Raw genomic sequence first — 12,076 nt, 5'->3', positions numbered from 1 at the left:
GCATCAATATTTTTTGGGAAATGCAACAAAGTGTGGTGACGATAGTTACATTCACTACAACGAGATGCAGATTTACAGTTCCGCACAATATGAGATGGACACAAACACAATATGCACAATCCCTTCTCTTTTATCAACGAAAATCTCTCAGTTGCCGACAGCTCAATAAAACTGGGGCACTTTTCCAACTCATGTGCTACAGCACACATTGGGCAAATAAACACAGGTGCAGATGGCACCGCAAACGATGACTTGTTTTTCATAACAGATTTACTTTGAGCTTCATTCAATTTAATACTCGAATTCTCTAACGCCCTATTTCTCCTCTCAATAAAATCTTGTAACTCTTCAAATTTAGGAATGTCAATTTCAGAGCCAAGTTGCAACTCAAACGCTTCTCGTGTTGCAATGTCCAATTTTGACCACAACAAATAAAACAGCATAAAATTCTTATCGGGCAAATTAAACTTCGACAATATACTTAAGTTCTCATTAAATGTCCGAAAGACCCTATCCAAATCATTTTTATTTTTAACCGATTCACAATATAGCAACTTTTCATAATAAGTCATGGCAATTTGTCTCTTTTTATTATAGTACTTAGACAAGGTTTCATATGCACTGACATAACTATCACCCGACAATGGAAATGTTTTTATTAGATCATAAGCATAACCCTGGACACATATCAACAAATAGTGCAATTTTTCAACATTAGGTATATTTCTACTATGAATTAAGGAATCAAATAATTCCTTGAAGGACACCCAGTTCTCAAGTTTGCCATCGAAAGGTTTAATCATAATTTTAGGCAACTTAGCTAGGTTCGAGGAATCTTTCGAAATCACAGGTTTTGTGTCAGTTTCACTCGCTTGTCTAAGTCTACTTTTGACCGATTTCAACCGCATTTCAAACTTTTCAGTCACTTCGTACTCCGCGGAACGTTGTTCAAGGTTTAGCGGGCGCAAAATTCTAAGTTGAGCAGCATGAAAATCGCTCTCAATATCTTTAAAATCTCGTTCAATATAACCGACTAAATCCGAACTTTCAATGTGCTCTAGTCGCATAATTATGTAGTCCCGCTGTACTCTATAAACATCAACAGCTGGGGGCTCAAATTCATCATCACCGTGGATATTCATTTTCAACAATAAACAAACTAAAAGCTAAAAAATATCATACGACAAGGGTGATCAACACCGCCCGCAGTCCACAATGTTGTTAATCTGTCAGATTCAAGTGACGTTTGACGTATGACGTTTAACAGATTTGACACTACAGATTAGCAAAGCGTTTCGTTACACGGATGATTTGCAACAATGTTTCGTTCTAACAACAAACTATTTATTACAAAAATAAATTTATATTTTATAAATGTATTATTAAACAACAATAATAATTAATATAATTCAACAATTTAATCACCAATTATTAAATTACATTAAATTCCGATACAATTAATCCCGCACATAAGATCTGGAAATTTCGAACAAAGGATTCTAGGCATACCCTACAATTTGGTGGACGAAAATAGTTACCACGAAAAACGACAAATTATACACCAAAATGCATGGAATCTACTAGAAAACAACGAATTTAACGCGAAATCATCAAATTACCATAGATCGCCTCTTCAAGATACGGATCGATGGACCAAAAATGTAGGAGATCTGAGGTGTTAATAAATTCGATCTCTTAGCTCAAGTTTTTGTGAGAGGTTTTAAAAGCGGACTGTATCTCTACGAACGAAAGAAAGCCTTGTGTGATTCAAAAAGACACTCACCTTGCTTAGCGCTGTGTAGGAACTTCGCAGCAGTCAGGTACAGGGCCACTGGACTTCTTCGAGCTGGCCAGTCTTACCTTCCAGTCCCGGGTTACCTGCTACCCGACTATACGTGAAGCAGCTGCAGTATCCTCTTGATTCCACAAGGCACTAGATAACTTTATTTAAACTAAACGAACTTCGACAGTGACACGACAGTTCAACGACACGATTCGTACGAGAGTATGGCGAGATTCTACGGTACTAAGATTTGACAGTTAACTGACATTTCTAAATGTTGCTATGTCAATAAAGCAAATTACCTTAGCGAAAACGGAACAGATGCTAAGGCTAAACAAAATATATTTTGTTGGATATGGTGAAACGTGCAAAGGCTACCGCCTGATAGACCCTTGTAATCCTAAAAAGGTTTTATATTCAAGAAGTGTTGTTTTCCTTGAGGATAAGTTTATAGATAATAGTGTGTTACGTGCGGGGGCCAAGGAGAATAGAGCAAATTTTATTATTTTGATAATTTTATTAATAATGATAATGAAAATTTTAAAAATAATATTAATGATGATAATTCTCGCTGTGATAATATTTTAGATAACTGTGATACTAATTCTAGTAGTAACTGTAGTAGTGATCGTAATATTAATAAGAGTCAGGATGATGATTTAAATGAAAAGTCTAATCAAAATTCCTCTGTGGTTTCAGATGTGGAGATGAGGTCACCACTGTCTGACTTGTACCGCACTTCCGAGGATGTCTCCGAGGATGACGGCGAGGATGGCGTGCTGTCTGGCTCCGTCAACCCTCTTCCGCCCTCTACATCTCGAGGAGGAGAGCAGATTACGGCGGTATCTTCCGACGCGTCTATCTCTCGTCCTGTGCGTGGTACACGAGGTATTTTCCCTGAGAGGTTCAATGATTATCATTTAACGTCACTGTTGGCCGCAGCGAGTGCATCATACGAACCACTAACGTTTCATGATGCTATGAATTCACACCTGAAAGGGATGAATGGTACGGCGCTATGACGTGTGAGTTCGATTCCATGATCAAAAATGATGCGTGGGAATTAGTAGATCGTCCGCAAAATGTTAATGTTCTTAAAAACAAGTGGGTTTTAAAGAAAAAGTACGATGCGACAGGTAAATTTACTAGATTTAAAGCTAGGTTAGTTGCCTGTGGTTATAGTCAAAAAGCTGGTGTAGACTATTGTGATACTTATTCACCCGTTGTTAGACACGCGACATTACGTATTTTGTTTGCCATCGCAAATCAGTTGGACCTGTGTATGGATCATATAGACGTCACTACAGCTTTTTTAAATGGCGCGTTAGATGAAAAGATCTATATGGAGCAGCCAACTGGTTTCAAATCGGATAGCAATAATAATAAGGTTTGTTTGCTTAAGAAAAGCATTTATGGCTTGAAACAAGCTAGTCGTATGTGGAACATTAAAATTCACACAGTTTTATCGCAAAATGGCTATAAACAGAGTAAATGCGAGCCCTGTGTGTATATTAAGAAAACCAAAGATTTTTATATCATTTTGGCATTATTTGTTGATGACTTTTATGTGTTTCACAATGACTGTATTGAAGCAGTTACATCATTGCTAAAACAGCACTTTGAAATACGGCATCTGGGACTGTTGAAAGATTGTTTGGGTATGAATGTGACCAAAAACAATAATGTAACTGTTCTGGATCAGTCAGATTATATAAGGCGATTGTTAGAGAAATATAACATGTCTGATTGTAAACCAGTTTCAACACCATTACCTGTCAATTGTAAACTGGAAAAATCGGATGAATGTTTGGATGACAATGTTTATGAATATAGACAACTGTTGGGTTCTCTAATGTTTTTGTCTGTTTGTACTCGTCCAGACATTTCATTCGCCTGTAGTCAGTTAAGTCAGTTCAACACATGTTTTAACGTCAGTCATTGGCGCATTGCAAAGCGTATATTGAGGTATTTGGCGGGGACAATTAATTATGGTCTCCATTTCGAAAAGGATAGTAACTTTGAAATAAATGCCTACGCAGATGCAGACTGGGCCAATGACATAACAGACCGCAAGTCATATACTGGCTTTGTAGTTAAACTAGGTAATAATGCCATCAATTGGGAAGCACGTAAGCAACGATGTGTAGCTTTATCGAGCACTGAAGCTGAATATCTTTCTATCAGCGATGTATGCAAGGACATTTGCTTTGTTAAGAATTTCTTGATGGAAATAATTGACAAACACTTTGATGTCACTGTTTATAATGACAATCAAAGTGCTCAGAAATTGTTGTTAGTTAAAGAATATTCCCATAGAAAAACTAAACATATTGACTTGCGGTACCACTTTGTAAAGGACTTGATACAGGAAAGACTTATTAATGTGAAATACCTATGTACAGAGGATATGATTGCTGATGTTTTACAAAACCATTGTGTATACAGAAACATAAAATTTTTGTGGAATGTCTAAAATTAAAGCCTCTGTTGTAATTGAACTAAAAGTTTATATAGTAATGGTAGAGTCACTTTTATTCATTTATTTTAATTTATTTGTTAAGGTAAATGTAGAGTCATTTTTAATTTCATTGTATAGAGTCATATGATTGTAGATCTAAATGATGTACAGCATAAGGAGGAGTGTTGGATTTGTCTATGCTGTACATAATTTATTGTTGTCTATGGTAGAGAATGTTTCTATTCTCTCTGCCTCTCTCTCGCCATGGCCGTACCACTGTGAGCATCAACTTATTTTAGTCTATTTTATTTTTACATCTATTTGTCTGTTTCGTCCCCGTTTACAACTTATACATTGTGATTGTTATAAAGAAAAAGATATTTCATATGTGTTAATGATTATACACCTAATTGAATATCAGTTGCTGTGGTTTCTTTCACCGAAGTCCACGAGTTCGATCCCAGCATCCACGTCACCCGCTTCCCTACGCCTGATCTCTCTAACAGTTAATTCTGTACACAGCCACACAGCTGTCCCTGTAATGTGAAACAGGCTTCTTTAATCTAGGGAAATCGCAAAGTTACCGCGGGATAGATGTAACTTTTTAGTTCGATTTACAAAAAAACTTAACTGATAGAAAGCTACACTATTTTTTTACTTTAATCCCGAGAAATTGTAAAGTTTCTGCGGGACATGAATTTCTATTTTGTTCTATTATAACATTCTTAATTGTCAATGAGAGGCATTGTATCTTTGAAAGAATTTTGAAAATCAACTCCGGATTTGTATTCAATTATTTTTATCCGCGGAAATTTTGCATTTTTTCGGAGAAAAAGTAGTCTATGTCAGTCAGGGATAGTGTAACTTTCTTAACAACTTAAGCAATTGCTTGTTTTCGAGAACTTTTTATTTCAATTTATTTTCATCTTTTTAGTTATATATTTTAGTGTCTCATAAAGTCATGTATACCTACATCAAACTGAACGTACATGTAAAATTTCATATCTGTGCTTTAAGGAGTTCCGTCATGAGCAGACGACTGGCTGCAGCATTAGGTGTTGTCTATTATAAAAACGCATTGTCATTGAAATTAAACAATTGTGTATAGTTTTTTTGTGTTTGCCATTAACTTTTGAGAAATTCCCTTCTACGGAGATGACCCTGGCCAGGATGAACAGGATGTAACTGCCAAATGATTGGATTATTATCAGATTTATATCAGTTTGCCAAATCTACAGTCCCTAGTTTTATTAGTTTAGATTTCGAACTCTACGTCCATATGATCTTAGTTAGTTATTCTAAATATGTTGCGGTAACAATGTAAAATTCCAAAAATGGAACCCTTATTGTTCGTCCCTGTCACATCACAGGCATTTTACTTTGAAACTATAAGAGGAATGTGAATTAACATAACATAAATAACCTTAACATAAATTTCTGTAGTTAAAAATACGACAATAAAACTTTGATTTCTCTGATACAGTTGATGTTATTTCAAAGACTGTTTTAAAAATATGTTTCCTTGATTTTTTTGTGTAAATAAGTAAAACATTTTACGACCGTTCATAATATACATGATAAAGTTTTTTAAGAACCGGTAAAGACGATGACACTTCGAATCTCGTCGAATATTGTGTATACATAATAGGTAATATTTAGAATAAGAATTATTGTCATTGTGAAAATTTGCTATAAATTGTTGCTACGCGATGTGACATGCACATGAAGCGACTAATAATCGGCTACAATCTAATTTTGAACATTAATCTACCGTGAGACTATCTCATAGTTACTTAAACGGAGTCAGAAACATGCCGTGCTAGAGCAAAACGCCTTTTTCTAGCGTAAGAATATATATTTTTATTTATGTAGTTGATTATAGCCAGTAATCTCATTGCAAATGTATGTTTATCTACATATGTATATCCTCCATTATGCGTTCAAAACCACAGATTACGACAGCCACGACCATCATTACGATATTGAATTCTATTATGACCACGGCAGTAAAGCACGGGGATACAGAAATCTATATTAATGAGATTTCATACATCATTCATTACAGTTACAGTACAGGTGCAGCAGCGGGGCGTTCACCAGCAGGCGCAGGTCGTCGTTATCGGGCGCGCACCGGGCGCAAGTCGTGGGGCAGACATAGCTAGAACTCGTTGCAATGCAGGTCATTCTCAAGAGTTCGCGGAACACATGATAGAGGATTTAATATATGGATGTAGATAAAATATTTGTATGCAACTGTACGTAATTAGGCCTTAAAACACTCATGTGACCCCTATTACGATACAGTTGCATAAACTACTATAATACTGCAAAACATAGCCCATTACACACGCACAAACGTCACGCCTGTATTCCCAAATGGGTAGGCAGAGCACACGAAACGTTACCGCTTCGGAACCACTTTTAGCAATTATAGGTTTAGTTAAGTTTGACAAAAACTGTACAATAGTGACAGGTTGCTAGCCTGTCATGATATAAATAAATGGCAATTGGTAAATCTGAATTAAAACTTTACTTCCTTTCTCTATACCCTTTATAGCGCAGAGAGATCTAAGCAAAATAGTAGTAAGTAGACCATTGAAAAAAGTAAAACGTGATACATTAACATTTGGTAAGTACTGATTTTAATAATAAAATTGCCCAAGTGCCGTGAACTTGGTTGTCTTCTTCTATTCGGCACAATCTGTTATTCTCAGTATTGCACATGTTTTTTTGTTTAAACATGTGCATTATTGAAAATAACATTTTTACTTAACTCGTCACGCATCCTAGAGACTACATTAGTCCCTAACTTTTTTGTGCGGGAAATGTCCTTAAGACTACTTGGTAGTCTCTAGGACATTTCCCGCACAAAAAAGTTAGGGACTAATTAGTCATACTTGTTAAGGCCATTTTTTGGCCGGATGCTGCACTTCGTGAAGAAAGCAAGCCGCTTTGCACAGTGATAGTACAGACTAAACTGAGTGATTTGACTCGCAGCAGCGGAAGTTACACCCCTTAGGAACAGAGATGGCGCCACTTCTTTAAAAATATTTCAAAAAATTCTACAAGCTAAAGTAAACCGATTTCAATGTTTAATATCTCAAATGAGAGCCTATTATATACGTTACTTAGAAAAAATACAAAAAAAATATTTACAAAAAACTTTTGTCAAAAAAACCATCTTAAGTTTTTTTTCTTACCTGATTTGTAGTTTTTACTTGATTGCTTAAAAAAACTGTATGTAACATGAATGGTTTAATGCATGTACATATTACTGAGTACATAACAAGTATTTAAAAAAAAATCCGACACCGATACCTATCATATTTAACGAAATATGACAGTTTAAATGTGAGCACAAATTTCTTTAAAAAATATTTCAAAAAATTCTACGAGCTAAAGTAATAGACCGATTTCAATGTTTAATATCTCAAATTAAAGCTCATAACATTCATTATTACAAAAAAATAAAAAAAAAATATTTACTGAAAACTTTTGGCAAAAAACACCATCTCAAGTTTTTTTTTCTTACCTGATTGGTAGTTTTTATTTGATTGCTTAAAAAAACTGTATGCAACATGAATGGTTTAATGCATATACATGTTACTGAGTACATAATAAGTATTTAAAAAAAAAATTGACACCGATACCTATCATATTTCACGAAATATGAAAGTTTAAATGTGAGCACAAATTTCTTTAAAAAATTCAATAAATTCTACAAGCTAAACTAATAAACCGGTTTAAATGTTTAATATCCTAAATCAAAGCTCATAAAATTCATTATGTAGAAAAAAATATTAAAAAAATATTTACTGAAAATTTTTGGCAAAAACGCCATCTTAAGTTTTTATTTCTTACCTGATTGGTAGTTTTTACTTGATTGCTTAAAAACATTGTATGTTGTATGCAACATGAATGGTTTAATGCATACTTATATATATTCTGAGTAAATAACAAGTATTAAAAAAAAAAACTACACCGATACCCTTCATACTTCACGAAATATTTAAGTTTAATTGTGCACGCTTTTCTTACAAATAAATTTCAACGAAATCTTCAAGTGAAACTAGTACTCTGATTATAATGTTAATGTTAAATGAAAAGAAGAACGAAATTACCTAATTTATTAAAAAAAAAAATTTTCCTGGTGTTACGAAAAAACATAATTACTTTAAAATTAGTAATTATTAAGAAATAAATAAAAACTTACCGTTCCGGCATAGTTGTTCTGAGATGTAATATATATTGCTTAGTAGTTGGCGATTTATTTAAAAAATTAGCTTTTTATGTGATAGGTAGGGCTACAGCTTATAGATATGTCACATTTGAAATAAAAGACTATGAACATCAATGTTCATCAAATATTTAAGTTAAAACCTATAAGTCCTCTTCGGGTTCATCGGCAGATGTAGAACTGAAAAGGAAAAGTCATTTTGAAGTACTTGTGCTATTCCAATACTACAAATCACAGATCTTTTAGACACGGACTGTGTTGCTGTAATTACTGTTGAATTATTTTTGTGCCTAGTTGATTACCATTAGATCTAAAATTTTGTGCCTAACTGTGAAATCAGTGGTCAGCATACTAAATAACCCTGCATTGAATATTATATTAACTTACTTTTGATTTGTACAGCCACCTTTGCAGGATTTACACTGGGCAGTGTATGGAGCTGACCCGACGACACCCACAACGCATGGTATCGCAGCCAGATTTGCAGCCACAATACTTAATGGTCCAAGAGGCTTACTTTCTTTTGCCAACTCTCTTTTGCCTTAGTCCATCCCAGAAGATGGACATGGTACGGAAACTTCTGGTTTCAGAGCGTTTCTCCATATTTGGCCCGCTTGGTAAGCTTCACGCAGTGTATGTTTATAGAGAGCATGTCCATACCATGCCATCTTCTTGGGATGGACTAAGGCAAAAGAGAAGGACTCCAGAATTGTCGGCAGTTACAGCGATTTGGTCACAATTAAGCCTCTTGGACCATTGTGGCTGCAAATCTGGCTGCGATACCATGCGTTGTGGGTGTCGTCGGGTCAGCTTACCATGCACTGCCCAGTGTAAATCCTGCAAAGGTGGCTGTACAAATCAAAAGTAAGTTAATATAATATTCAATGCAGGGTTATTTTGTATGCTGACCACTGATTTCCACAGGTAGGCACAAAATTTTAGATCTAATGGTAATCAACTAGGCACAAATATAATTCAACAGTAATTACAGCAACACAGTCCGTGTCTAAAAGATCTGTTATTTAGTAGTATTGGAATAGCACAAGTACTTCAAAAACGACTTTTCCTTTTCAGTTCTACATCTGCCGATGAACCCGAAGAGGACTTATAGGTTTTAATTTAAATATTTGATGAACATTGATGTTCATAGTTCTTTATTTCAAATGTGACATATCTATAAGCTGTAGCCCTACCTATCACATAAAAAGCTAATTTTTAAATAAATTCGCCAACTACTAAGCAATAATATTACATCTCAGAATCAACTATGCCGAAATGGTATAGTTTTTATATTGTCTTAATAATTACTAATTTTAAAGTAATTATATTTTTTCGTAACACCAGGAAAAACTTTTTTTTAATAAATTAGGTAATTTCGTTCTTCTTTTCATTTAAATTAAACATTATAATCAGAGTACTAGTTTCACTTGAAGATTTCGTTGAAATTTATTTGTAAGAAAGCGTGCACAATTAAACTTAAATATTTTGTGAAGTATGAAGGGTATCGGTGTAGGTTTTTTTTATAATACTTGTTATTTACTCAGAAATTATATAAGTATGCATTAAACCATTCATGTTGCATACAACATACAATGTTTTTAAGCAATCAAGTAAAAACTACCAATCAGGTAAGAAATAAAAACTTAAGATGGCGTTTTTTGCCAAAATTTTTCAGTAAATATTTTTTAATATTTTTTTCTACGTAATGAATTTTATGAGCTTTGATTTGGGATATTAAACATTTAAATCGGTTTATTAGTTTAGCTTGTAGAATTTATTGAATTTTTTAAAGAAATTTGTGCTCACATTTAAACTTTCATATTTCGTGAAATATGATAGGTATCGGTGTCAATTTTTTTTTAAATACTTATTATGTACTCAGTAACATGTATATGCATTAAAACCTTCATGTTGCATACAGTTTTTTTAAGCAATCAATAAAAACAACCAATCAGGTAAGAAAAAAAACTTGAGATGGTGTTTTTTGCCAAAAGTTTTCAGTAAATTTTTTTTGTATTTTTTTGTAGATAATGATGTTTTATGAGCTTTAATTTGAGATATTAAACATTGAAATCGGTCTATTACTTTAGCTCGTAGAATTTTTTGAAATATTTTTTAAAGAAATTTGTGCTCACATTTAAACTGTCATATTTCGTTAAATATGATAGGTATCGGTGTCGGATTTTTTTTTAAATACTTGTTATGTACTCAGTAATATGTACATGCATTAAACCATTCATGTTGCATACAGTTTTTTTAAGCAATCAAGTAAAAACTACAAATCAGGTAAGAAAAAAAACTTAAGATGGCGTTTTTGACAAAAGTTTTTTGTAAATATTTTTTTTGTATTTTTTTCTAAGTAACGTATATAATAGGCTCTCATTTGAGATATTAAACATTGAAATCGGTTTATTACTTTAGCTTGTAGAATTTTTTGAAAATTATTTTTTAAAGAAGTGGCGCCATCTCTGTTCCTAAGGGTGAAACTTCCGCTGCTGCGAGTCAAATCACTCAGTTAGTCTGTACTATCACTGTGCAAAGCGGCTTGCTTTCTTCACGAAGTGCAGCATTTTTGTCTCTAACAAGATATGACAATGTAGTCTCTAGGACGCGTGACGTTAATTTTATCTATAGCGTGATAATCTATACGTAGCTATGCATACGTAAACATACATATCTATATGTTACCTAGGTACACATGCTTAGGCGCGAGCTTTTAACAATGAGAACTAGATGGCACCTCTTCTCCATACAAACCAATACAAGTTCTGACATACCCGTCTATCTCCCTATATATACTGTAGTCTTTGGCCAGTACTATTATATATTCTGTGGCTCCGGGCTCTTTGTTCTTCGTGAAAAGTATGTGTTGCGAAAATATAATTAAAAATAGGTACTTAGGTATGGATATTTTTTTAAGCTCGGGTTGTTGCGCGAGGCCCTGCAAGAGCGAGGCCCCCAGGCGATTGTCTTGTTCGCTACCCCTAAGGCTCTAAAAGGATTATATTATGAAGAGTGAAGCAGCTAATTTATAGCGTTTTCTGTGCGTGGGCATCTTCGCTCCGGTAAGCTGTAAAAGCAATTTGTCTGAGGCAGTGTTTTTCAACCTGTGGGTAAGCCCCTATTGCTGGGAAAACTACTTCAGTAAAAAGGTTATAAAATCCTAGCTTATTCGCTGGTGTAGTAAGTAGGAGGTGGGGCGTGCATTATTTAAGCAAAAATAAATAAATATGCGTCACGAAACCTGCTGCGTAGTTAACTACAAGAACAATGTCAAAAACAGTGATCACAAATTCTATAAATCGCACAAGAAAAGATGTTTTGTATGGAGTCGATGTCACTGAAGTTTGACGAATGAGGCTATCGTTTTTGTCTTACTAGATGGCGCACTGTTGCGTGAGGTTTTTAAGTATGGCTTTCAAAGTCTGTCATTGACGTGAAAACAAATATTAAACCAATCAATACCTTAGTAGCGAGAACCAGTAAAACCAGCGCCAGTTAAATGACTTCAGTATATTTTCTTAAATTAATTACAAAACAATCTCGAAAAAACACTGTTACCCTCGCCGTGTCCAACACTCGAATGTGTCGCCTGTCA

The 12,076-nt window shown here is 34.3% G+C and overlaps 1 pseudogene; it reads left to right on the top strand.

Annotated features, from left to right (window-relative positions):
* The first annotated feature begins 2,007 nt into the window (after positions 1-2,007).
* LOC141436509 (delta-1-pyrroline-5-carboxylate synthase-like) overlaps positions 2,008-12,076 on the top strand; it is a 19,460-nt pseudogene continuing 9,391 nt past the window's right edge.

This window comes from Choristoneura fumiferana, chromosome 16 (genome assembly GCF_025370935.1).
Source record: "Choristoneura fumiferana chromosome 16, NRCan_CFum_1, whole genome shotgun sequence".
Taxonomy (NCBI): Eukaryota; Metazoa; Arthropoda; class Insecta; order Lepidoptera; family Tortricidae; genus Choristoneura; species Choristoneura fumiferana.
Note: the sequence above shows the minus strand (reverse complement) of the source record. Positions and strands in the feature narration are given on the sequence as shown.